Below are 12771 nucleotides of genomic sequence, written 5' to 3' on the forward strand. Positions count from 1 at the left end.
TGCATGTAATTGACCTATATGTGAATTGCATCAGAACCCTTAACTCTATTAATTCACTACCCAGTAACTAGATATTGTCCAAAAAGTACATTCTTTGAAACCATATACTGGAAGCAGAGCTGACAGGGTTCCAAGGATTCTGGAACAAGGTCACTGTCACTAGTATTTTGCTGTCATCTGCATTCCCCTTCTTATGGATGACATCATCATGGGGCCGTGTAAATCGATCACTTAATAGCATTTAGAAAATACTGCAGTGGGGAACAGGTTATAAAAAAAAAATGCCCCAGTTTTATTCTTTTTCTTGGCAGAAATGTCATACCTCTTAAACTGAGGGTTTGTGCATGAGTGCACTGTGAAACACACAGATGCCATTTTATTCCCCGTCTTTATTTTTCCACTTCTTCTCAGAATGACATTAAATTGTATTAAATAGCCTTTTGTCCACAGGGCACAGACCACCCCGCATATGATAATGTATTAATGCCCCACGTTCCAGCCACTGAGCTGAAACATTCTGAGACTTGGAGGATAAGTATGAAGCACCATTGTGTGTATAGCCTGCTAACAACTGTGACACATACTAATAGAAACATACCTAATAAATTACTGCTTTCAGGTCTAGCAAGCTGACATTTCTCTGCAAGGGACAATTTTATATTTGTGGCGCAGAACAAAATTGCTTCATATGAAGCCACTGTGGATTAGCATAAAAATTAACACTTAAATTTCGGCTTATTTTCCACCCTCTCCTCCTGCCACAACAATCAATTCCTCTTATAAATCTGATTAGATTTTATGATGCTTATTATTCAGAGCATGTCTCAACACAGCATTCACAGGCTTGAAGACTATTTGTTTAAATAGAAAAAAGAAGCAGATAAATCTATAGGTATTTTTTATTACCCCATTCCCCACCAGTTTCTTTCTCATATTGTAACATCAGTAATTGATTGCACACATTAATTAACATGTAAGGTAGAAATTCTGCATTATGCATGATTTATTTTCCTATCTGGTGAGTAGGTTTGTCTGCTGCCCTTGTGTTTCTAGGACATTGGGCTCGATTCTGGTCCAGACATAAATGCCAATGCTCATTCCCCCTGAAAGTTATTAATGTCAGATATGAAATGAGATTTTTTATTTCACCTGCTTACTAATCCACAAAAGCTGTTTTGAGTGATGCAGGCTTAAACGCCAAAATTTGAAATGATATATTGCTATATCTGATAACATGCAAATATGTTCATTAGACATAATTTAGCAGGAGAGAATGGCAATACTTTTATAACAAGTCTAGGTCAAAAATGGTTGTTAATTAAACAAGTCATGAAAAATGGCATTACAAGGAGACTGTCCAGCAGACAGCAGACTTTCTAATGATATGCCACTGATAGGTACCCAACGCTTCCTGCTAAAACAGAGAGGGGGGAGAAAACTTTCTGAGCATTTCGCATAATCTAAAGCAAGATTAACAAAACTATATCTACATTAGGAACCTCAAATTGATCGCATATTCTTCTTAGATTTTAATGGTAACATACTATACTTTTCCATTTCAAGACGTGATTTCACTTTCTGTCTTAGGGGCTTAAAGTGATTTATATGGTTGACTCCTTCACAAATAAACCAGAAAAGAAATTAATATTATATCCGGCCATGCTGCCGGCTGCCCTGAGTGTTTATGGCTGTGTATTTTAAGTCAACTAGAGCAATAATCAAAGGGATGGTTGGACGGTGAGGGCAGGGTTGGGCCCGAGGTGGATGAAGGATGAACACAGAGGGGGAGCCACATGCCTGTGTGTCTTCCTTTTCCTGTTGTCCTTCCCAACTGGCTGCTTCAGTTACCTAGGAAACCAGCGGTAGTAAGAACTCTTTTGATTGGCCATGAGTTGAGATTCAAGTGGGTGGGGTTCTGACACATAGGTACTATAAGCTACCTGAGCTTGGCTTCTTGGGGTGAGACTTCAGGAGTACCTGGGGGAAGAAGGGCACCTTGGGAGTCAAGTACAATCTAAAGGAAGGCAGGGTGAGCTTCCAACTGGCCACCCACGCCACCTTCCGTGCAGTGAGGAAAGTATTCATGGAGCCGGGAAGGCCGAAAACATCTTCCGGGACCAACAGATGTCCCATACAGCCGGCGTGTATGGAAGCCATTGGCTGATGATCTACTTATTAAAGGATACTGGTAGCCAGGGTAGCCAGATACTTGAAATACAGTCTGTGAAGCAGAAAAAAAACACCTCTATGTGTTTGGAGCCATGCACAGTAAGGCAAGTTGAGTGGGGAAGCAAATAACCATCTCAGCAAACCAAAAGAAGTCCACATCTGAGCCCTCTGAACAATCAACCTATATTCATGACACCAACTCAGACACAAAAGTTATGTCTAATCCTCCCTTATGTGGGGGAGGCAGGTCCGTCCCCAAATACTTCGTGTCCAAGTGTAAAATACTCTCGCTCTTAGCCTGGCTTGCAGTCAACATTACTACTCTTGCTAGAAATCTCACCTCATCTTTGCATTGCATTTTATGGTTTCTGTGCTTCCAAATATAGAATCTTAACTAGAGAAACAGGCACCTTAGCATTCATCCCACCTGTCTTTCATTGATAATGTGAATTTCGAAAAAAAAAAAAAAAAAAGACGATGGAAACTCTTTGGTGGAGGAAGAAAAGGAAATGTTAGTTCTGTAGGACCTTTGGTATTTTTTTATTCCTGCGATTCCCTTCCCTGCACCTCCTGCCCGCTCGTGCTCCTCACGAGTTCATCTGGACAGACAGCCCCTCCTGTCCATCCTGTCACACCACTGTCCTGGTTCCTGGACTCAACTGTCTATTGCTTCCCCGTTGGGGATTCTTCCAGGTCTCACGTTCCAGGAGGAGCCCAAGGATGGCTCAGGGTCACAAGACTTATGGAGGCAGTCCTGGGGGACCCTATGAATTCTCAGGCAATGGAGAAGCCCTGGAGAGGACAGCCTCAAAGACCCCAGCACACAAGTGGCATCTGGATTTCACAGTAACAGTGGATAGGTTCTGCTGTGCCTTTTACAGGGCAATAATTTCTTCTTGGGGCCCCGGCACTATTTATCCAGCTTCATGTGACTCTATTCCCAGTGATGAGAAAGATGCCCACGGTCTACCTGGGGTCATGGTTAAACTATTCCACGTTTCTTCAAGGGCTTCAATTCGTTTCAAAGTGTTTCATTTGTTGAATGAACGAACTAACAAATGCATACATGAACAAATAGGTGAATGAGTGAATGAAAGCACAAAGGCACGCGTGCCTGGATGGATGGAGAGGTAAGTGAAGATGAAAAGAGTTTTTAAAAAGTAATAAATGCATGAATTAATGTGTAAATGCAAAAATACATATGGAAATGCAAAGTGCCTCAAAAATGGATGAAAGAATAGTGCTGGTATCTCTTTAATGAACAAGTGTGTACATAAGCCCCTGTATGCCCATCTAGTGGGCTGATGTACAGTGTAAGAGAAGAAATAGTAAGTAAGGTCTTGTTCATTGTCACAGGATTTGGTTATCCATCCTTGACTTCCTTCCCATAACTCAAAGAACACACATCTCTAGAGAACTGTGTGGGGCAGCCTGTAGGACTCTGGCAGACTTATGAGGGAGACAAATATTCCCGCCTCTGGGCTGAATCTTCAGGATAAAAGGAGTCGGTCAGGTGTTTCTGACCAGAAGACACCTGGCTTCAGTGCAATCCTACACTGGCTGGACACTGACAGAATCTTCCCCGGGAGGCAGGAGTCACAGCCATGAGGAGCAGAGATCCTAGACCAGGTCCCGGTAAATACCAGCACTGATATTGAGAAGTCACATCATCACCCAAGCCTCCCTTTCTTCATCCATTGAGTGGAGATAATGTATCCAAAAGTGCTTAGCTCAGGGTCTGGCACCTGTTACCACTCAACTACCAGCCATTATTCTCTGAGATTGCTGGGCGGTTCTGCCCTGGGGGTCCTGGGTCCCCTGCCCATGGAAAGCTTGCTCCCAAGTGGACATCTACCTCTACCAAATGTGCTGGTGGCCAGGCTGTCCAAAGGAAGGGACTAGACCATAGGAACCTTCATGGCTGCCTTCAAGTGTATGTGTTATGTCTTCTGCCAAGGTCCACTGATCTGCCTCAATATAGACATTGGCAGATCAGTGGACCTTGGCAGAAGACATAACACATACACTTGAAGGCAGCCATGAAGGTTCCTATGGTCTTCCCACATATGAGCTGATGAAAGAACGTAGTCAAAGCTGCAGGGAAGAGCCCCGAGTCCCCTTATTCCCTTGGCTGTCACAACCTCTCCTTGGAACCTGTGGGGTACCATGGAAGCCAGTTAGACAACAATTGGACTGGCAACCTCTTGGTGGCCAGGTAAACTGTTTCTTTGTGACAGCACTCACAGGTGCATGGGGAGGCATGTCCTGGATGGCTGGTAGTCAGCAGGACCATATGCCAACCCCAGTACAGTCATCAACACCTTGCCAACCTGGTGTTGCACAGATGCACAAGAACTAGAGAGATGTCTTCTGACACTGACAGTCCTTCAGCCTTGATTAGCCACCAGCTCCTTCCTTCTGCTTCCAGCCCTGCCATTAATTCAAAGCTAGAGGCCAGTTCCCTTTGAGGCAGGCAGGCTCAGACCCAGGCATGAGCCTCGAGGAAGACTCCAGTCTTCTTGGATCTCTGGCTCCTGCTAGTAGGTAAAGAGCTACTGCCTCAGACACATGTTAGGAAAAATAAACACTGAAGACTCACCCTTAAGCAAACTGGTCAATAAGACACTGCCAGAGATCACCTCCCAGAATGAAGTCAGCAACTCACCTGAAATTTCTACATGTGGAATGGCTGTATTTCCTCTTTCCTCCCACCTTGACTAGAATTAGGGACAATGTGACCCAAATTTCAGTCATTTGCATAGCACCTTCACCTTCTCACCACATCTGCTTCCACCTGTACCATTAACTGTTACGACTTTTCTTGAAATGGACTCACAGGTTTCTTGAAATCAATTTGTTTCAAATGGAAATTTCACATAATACTGCCCTAAATAAAAAACAATATTTATGCCTCATTTAATATGTAAAATAGATGCCTCACTATATCAAAGAGGAAAACACTCAGCCACAATGAATCTGAAGTTCATCTCCTAGCGTCGGGGAAACAGTGCGGGGTAGGGAGTAGAGCATGCCAACTTTGGGGGTAGGGACCTCCACCACATTTCTGATTTGAGCACCTGAAATCCTGACTGAGTCCCAGTTTCCTGATCTGCAAAATGGGGATGACAGTAGCACCTATCTTACAAGGTTGTTGCGAGAGTTAAATTAAGTGAGATAATTAATGATTAATTAATCGGGATGGTGTATCTGGCACATAGTTAGCTATGGCCTGTTCCCATCGTCGTTATACTGAAAGCTAAGCCAGAGGGAGGGGAAATTCTTACAGTCCTGGCCTCCTATCACGTGTCTCCCACAGAACATGGGCTCACATACACCGAACTAGACAAGCAGAGAGACACAGAGACAAGGCCACAGGGCTAGGCATCGGCAACCTGCCACTAGCCCAGCCAACCTCCGGAGTCCCTTTCTTTCAAGTGTACAAGTTAGGGATTGAACCCAGAGGTCTTCAAAGGACCTCTGGCCATGGGGAAATCGAATCCCCGAGGCCAACACAAGCCCAGCCTTGGCAAATAACCACTCTTCTCCAGCTCTCAGGCCATGGCAGGTGCTGGTGAGGGCAAAGAGATTCAAGAACTAACCGAGACATAAGGCCCAGTGTTGGCACAAAGGAGGAAGCAAAGGAGGCACACATCGGGGTCCCTAGTCCGAGTCCCATAACTGGAGGAAGGCCTGGAAGGTGGGGGACCAGCGAGCTGGCACAGGGGTACACATCAGCACTGACCCCCAGCTCCCAAAGCTCAGCACCTGGGCTGGGCCTCCCCTGTGGACTGCTTTACCTGACTCCCACCCAAGGCCTTGGCTCACTTCCTTAACATTGTTGTTCACGGTCGTCACAACCATCACCTCAACACATTGCCTTAAGAAGTCCTGCAACAGTGGGCTTTGTAGGGTGCACTTGGGGGTGACCAGCCTTCTGCCTCCTCCCAACGCACCTCCCCTAGCATCCATGGGTGAGACTTTCTCAGGAGCAAAAGTCTGTGTCTGCATCTGATTTCTGCAAAAGGAGATCACCATCTCCCAGTTTTTACATCAAAGGGTCCATCCAGCAAAGTTTATGTTTCGCAGACACACACAAGAAAGGCACTCCATCAAAAGTCTGGTAGAAACCGTGGGCCTCTGCCATGGTGAATTCACACATGCATGTTGGATTCTTAATCCCATTGCCCGGAGGATCTGGGCCTCCTCTGGGACCCCCAGTCGGCAGCCCTTATGCATATCACTCCCTCCCTCCTCGTCTCTAGATGGGTGCCAGCCCACCCAGGGTAGAACCTTCTTGCAGGCGTCCCCCAAGTGAGAGCCTCCCCCAGGGCCAGGCCCCTGCACTGGGAGAGGGAGGTGTTGAGAAGCTTGTCCACATCAGTAAATGGAGCTTGTGATTGACTATTACAGAGAGGTGCTCACCCGCCCCGGGAATCACTAGGTGTGGCTTCTGGACAGACATCCACACATGCAGAGGTCCATTTTGAAGGCATAAACACATGCTCTCTAAAATAGGCAATGTTGAGTCTCTGGTTTAAAACGAAGGGATAAAGCCGACACTGTTTATAATCTGCTGGATCCCTCGGATTTGTAAGCCCTTTTCCAGAAACATTCATGTGAAAGGCACTTTCTTCGGAGTGGGCACTTGTCTTGTTCCCAGTCAAGCCAGAATGATGGTACCATAGAAGGGCTTACCCAGGGGCCACATGTGTCCCCATGGGGGTGGGGGAGAGGGCAGATCCAGACTGGGACATGCTGAAGCTGATGGCCCAGCCCCCGCCCTTTCTTCAACTGGCTCATCACAAGAGGACTGATCCCTGAAGCTCTCTGGCCAAGCATGATGGTGACAAAACCCGAATCATTTCTTCAGGTGTTTACTGCTCTACAGTCTTTATGAAAACAAACAGTGTAAGAAACCAACAACAAAAGAATGTGTTTTCTCATTTCTTTGAATTGTTCTGCTTGGCAATTTTATTGCACATTAGTTCAAAATAAGCTGCCAATAAAGTTGGATAAAATTAAACTCACACTGGAGTTTTCCCTTCAATAATTTGTGTCGGGTTGTTTTTATTTTCATAAGGATTTGAAGTGCAACGTTATCTCAGGTTCAGAATTTCACTGTCTGGATGGTCACAACTTAACTCCTACTGGGCTTATGAATTCCAATTCTAGTTCTTTTAAAACGAGAAGGTTTTACTGTTGTGGTAGTTCGTCTTCTCCTGTACAAAAAGCACAACATTACACCAGAATCATCCACACCATAACTAGCCTTAGAAAATTACGTGATTTCTGGGCGCCTGGGTGGCTCAGTTGGTTGAGCGTCCAACATCAGCTCAGGTCATGATCTTGTGGTTCATGAGTTCAAGCCCCACGTCAGGCTCTGTGCTGACAGCTCAGAGCCTGGAACCTGCTTCAGATTCCGTGTCTCCCTCTTTCTCTGCCCCTCCCCTGCTCATGCTCTGTCTCTGTCTCTCAAAAATGAATAAACATTAAAAAAAATTTTTTTTAAAGAAAAAGAAAATTACGTGATTTCTAACTTAGCAGAACCTCAGAACACGGAAGGATCCACAGCCCAAAGTCAACACTTTGTTTCGATGTATGATTTCAGGAAAATACTTTTTTTTCTTTTTTTAAAGGTAGCATTTGTGGATAGACCAAAATGATTCAATTTAAGATAGCAAAAAAGAAACATCTTGGGAGTAAAAATAATGTGCTATCGTAATTTGATTACAGCAAAAATCAAACGTTGTGTGTTGTAAGCAAACAATAGGAATTTTTATGCAACTAAACATTTTTCTGGCTATCTAACCATGATTTATACAACGAAAATGATAAATTTAATCCCATCACCAGTAGATCAATTGCAGGTATAACAGATAAAACCAGAATAAATCATCGTATCACTGTATTGGAAACACAAGCAGCAGATAGAAGGGGAGTTTAGACTTTAAACTGAAAGCTGTTTCCAGGCATTCCAAGGACAATTTGCAGCGGAGAAGTTCAATGTATACATAAAGTCATCTGATCCAAATATGCTAATGATTTTTACTGGTCAAATCTTAAAAGTGAGGTTTATTTTTATGAGGATGGATTAATTAACCCAGTATGTACTATCTTTGAGACTATCTTGCCAGGGACTTTCATTTAAACATGTTTATTATGAAATGTTTGCATTCTCCACATTTGTGGCCCACACACGGATTATTTCATACTTTCCTTTAGAGCACTTAGAAAAGTTAAAAGGAGTTATTGTTTTTGATTAATGCCATTTTGGGCAGTTAAAAAAAAAAAAGGGAGTTCTAAATCCTAGCTCTGCATAAATTCTTTGACATTACAAACAATCTCTGTGAGTTCCACTGCACGGAGATATGGGGGGGCGCGGGGCCGTCCCGGGTTTGCTTTAAGGTGGCCCGCTGAAACCGAACCTTGTTAACTTCGGTGTTTGCATGAACTCGTGCGGAATAGCAATGCGGCCCGACGTGATGCAGCTCTCAGTCTCGAGGGGAGAGGCAGTGTGTGCAGGGCCGTGGCGTGGTACCACACAGATGGGAGTTCTAAAGCCCTGCCTGTCATCTTTTGATTAAGAAAAGGAAATGATTTCACTAAAAAGATATTCCCTCTTGTGTTGTTTTGTTTTAACTGAGTTTGTACTTTCCACCAAACTGGACATATTTATTGAGACTCATAAGTTACTTCACGATTACCAACATCACTGCAATCTCAACAAACTATTTTTTTCCTTGCCAATTATCCAAATATCATAACTATAAAATATCTTAAAACATTCTCCATACTGTAAACATCTTAGCTACAAAGCTTTGAGTGTAAACAGTATGATGCATCAGAATGGTTTTAAGCGATGTTATAAAAACTGCTCTTAAAAACTAAACAAAAATGTAAAGCTCCCATCTGTTTTATGAGTTCTCCACTGCTGAACGGCTGCTGTGTGCCAGTTCACTGAACCATGGCTTGCTAAAGAGATTTCTGGGGTCACAGATTGAAAACACAAAGAGCACGTCTTTAATGGTGGGATTTTTTTTCCCCCAAGTCTTCCTGCCATGGCTGGAACCGAATTAAGTGCACAGCAGCAGAAGATGGGCAGCCGACGCTCGTGATGCCTGTCGCAGAAGAGAGAGCCCTCTCTCTGAGAGACTCGTGTTTTATAAAGGATGTCATCGCCGCAGCTACCTTACATTCTTCGGTGGTTGTATCCCTGTGACCTCAATACGCTCTTACTTCCTCACAGAATTTTCTTTGGGGCCCTGCATGTGCAAGTTAAAAATAGACAGCAAACTGCATACTAGGAAAAAGCATTCAGGCTTATTTTTGTGTATTATATGCAGGTATGAGACAATGATAATTGAGAGAGTGCCATCTTCCCTCTGCTCCAAGCCCTGGCCCAAGGGGATGTGAGAGAGCCCGGGCAGGTGAGAGGCTTGTCAAAGATGCAAGAGGAAAACTATCCTTCACTTGGGACGTTTGTCTCCGATGCGCTGGGAAGGCGAGAAGGGGAAGTAACTAAAAGAGAATGTGCATGGAATCCAGTCCCTTTGCTCAGATGACATTGTTGTGCAGCGGGGCAAAGGGGGGGTTGGGAGGGGGAAGCTGAGTCTAGTGCAGTCTCCCATCAGGGATGGCACTGTTGCCCCAGATGTATTCCGGGGACCCTCCTAACACCTACCACCTTGTCCCCTGAGGCCACATCTGAGGAATAACAGCCAGTGTGGCCACGGGGTTTGGGCTTCCTAGGCAAGCTACCTGGCCCCTCCTGTCCCTCCAGATATGGAGCCAATGGGGCCTTGGGGGTGTCTCTGACCCCCCACCCCAGGAGAGGCTCAGACCTCCTGAGTGTCTGGGGGTGTCTCTCCAACCCCCGTCAGCCCCCAGGCCAAGTCTGACCAGCTGTCATTCTCACTGCTGCCCTCTAGGATAGCAGACACTCCCAGAGCTGGGACAGGCTGGGTAGCAGTCTGCCAGGGACTGGGGCCGGTTTAGCTGGGAGTTGGCCTGCCCTTCCTGGGGTGACAAGTGCACGTGAGACCTCCTGCAACAGTCATCCAGCTGACAACTGTGAGACACCCCTAGATGGGAGTCCTAAACAGACATCCAGGGAAAAGGAACGTCTCCCGGTCCACAGAGGCCACCCACCCACAGCTCCCAGCGCCTGTCTGGAGCATGCCTGCCACCGTCTCCCTCCCCACCTCTCTTCCACACCCCAGGGCTATGGCTGTCCCGCCTTTCACCCTACAGTGCAGAGGCCTTATAACCCTCACCCCCACGTGGGGTTGTCCCAGCTCTACGGGCGGCTTTGTGGGTCAGAGCAAGAGGCCTGTCGGGGGCAAGGAACCCTCACCCAGGGACCTGGGAAGGCCAGCATATCAGTGAGCTGCTCTCTGCCCAGGGGCGGGCCAGGCCCTGAGGGGGCCACACCCTGAGGCCAGGGGGCACTGCTCAGGGGACCCTTGGGAAGCAGACCCGAGTCCCCACAATTGCTCACTTCTCTTGATAGGTGCACACCTCCCACCAGCATGTCATGCCTGCGCTGCACGCAGCAGACCAGCAAGCAAGAGAGACGCTCCTCCGGTGGGCGGTCAGGGGCCGCTTGCTGGCCCCACGAGCCGTTCTGGGCCTTCCACTGCACTCGGGGCTTCAAGAGCCCCACCCGGGCCCCAGACCCCACCACGCGCCCACCGTCTCTGTCTGGAGCAGCAGGGGGCCCGAGGATCGCCCAGCCTGTGGGTCCTGTGGGCTGGCGTGATTCTGCGCACATTCCAAATTTAAATCTGGGACGCTCTCCCCTTTCTTCACCGCTCCAGAACATGGGGGAGGCATCTGCCTGGAAACAGCTGTCACCCAAAGAAGGAGGCGGCACACGCGGATCTCCTGCGAGCACCACCATCCAAAGTCACACATCAGCCAGGGTTACTTAGCTACGGAGCTTCAGAGCCCGGGGGCGGGGGGGAGGGCCAGGCAGAGAGAGGTGCGGAGCGGCACCCCCCGGGGCCCTAGGGCCCCACGCTCCTACAGAACTCAGCACTGGGCACTGCATCCCTGCTTCATCATAGGGAAACTGAGGCTCAAAGAGGTCACACAGCAACAACTAAAATAATACAGCAGCCACAGTAAGAAACAATGAGAACTGACACGCAACCAGCACACGCTGGTCCTCAGCACCGGCGGGCTCCCCTTGGTGAGGTCCGCGTTCAAACCCTGACAACCACCCTGTGAAATGCTATCAGTCCTGCCCTCGCGCAGGAGGAGGAAACACAGGCAAAGGAAGGTCAAGCAATTTGCCCGAGGCTAAGTTACCAACAAGGGATAGGACTAGGAGTCCAAGCCAGGCTGTCTGGCTCCCTTCCCCTGCCACCACGCCACACTGTCTGTCATCATCGTCACTGTCATCAGAGCAAACACGCAGCTCGTGCTGGGAGCCCAGACAGTGCTAAGCTCCTTCAACTTTATGCAATCTCTATCTCATCTCCATTATTCACTTGATCCCCAAGACACAGATACCAGGAACATGGGGCTCAGAGATGTGGTGCAATTTTCTAAAGATCAACCAGCGAATGAGGCGCGAGCAGGCACAAGCTCCCGAGAGGGGGCGGCGAGCTAGGCGTGGGACCGGCACGCTCCCGGAGAGGACTCGCCCTGGGCTGCAGCCTGGCCTCTGGCCAGGATCCGGAACGGGTTTCAGAAGAAGAAACAGGACAAGCACCAGTGTGATGTGCTCGTCAAAGCGCCGGAGATGCTGTTTGGGATTTGCTGTTGTTGCCAACCCATGTGTACTTCCCACGAAGGCTAATCTCAACTATAATGAGGGTTTACACTAAGTCTAGAGAAAGGAGGGAGGCCAAGCCTAAATCTACAGTTTGTGCAGACAGTGGTGGGAGTTACGACAAACACTGACCATATTTAGGAGAAGTTGGGAGACTGGGGGCGCCAGCCATTCGGCTCAACGGCCCAGCTCAGTGGGCCAAGCAGCCTGGGGGGCAGTGTCCAGCACCAGCCCTGGCTTCCCTGGCTGTGCAGAGCTGCAGGCAGGGGTTTCCATCAGTCTCCCTTCAGGGCGGTCCAAGTTCCACTAGCAGGAATGGGGACTGACTGGAGGGACAAAGCAGCAGAATTACAAAGGAGTCACACGCTGGCTGCCTCAGGAAATGCTGAGGTGCCCGGGGATGAGCCTCCATGCACAAGACCTAGAAGAGAGGGCCCTCAAAGCCAGGGACCTGAAAAGCCACTAGCTACCCTTCCCTGAGTTCCCACAGCCTAGATACAGACGACATGAAAAATGCTGGCGGGTCAGGCTGCACTTTCCTCGAACTAATCACTAATGAAGTTTGGGGTGAGCTATTTTGAAAGCAGCCCACACAGCATAACCACACGCCGTCATCAGCTGCGATCCTCAAATGCAATTTCATTCATAATTAAATATGAAAAAGCCACCACCTTAAAATAACATCAGGGGTCACAGCTGAACTCCTCGGCCTGGGTCTGTGAATCCTGGCCTCTGCTGACCTCTCCGAGTTGGTCCCCAACACCTCCCAGGCACACACTCCGGCCCCACACAGCTGCGAGCCTACCTCCACACCTCTGCCCATCCCA

The 12771-nt window shown here is 47.7% G+C and overlaps 1 protein-coding gene across 14 annotated transcripts in view; it reads right to left on the reverse strand.

Annotated features, from left to right (window-relative positions):
* The window catches only part of ZNF536 (zinc finger protein 536), a 437882-nt gene that overhangs the window by 321372 nt on the left and 103739 nt on the right, over positions 1-12771 (reverse strand). The gene's annotated exons all lie outside the window — the stretch shown is intronic.

Source organism: Neofelis nebulosa, chromosome 17, assembly GCF_028018385.1.
Source record: "Neofelis nebulosa isolate mNeoNeb1 chromosome 17, mNeoNeb1.pri, whole genome shotgun sequence".
Classification (NCBI taxonomy): Eukaryota; Metazoa; Chordata; class Mammalia; order Carnivora; family Felidae; genus Neofelis; species Neofelis nebulosa.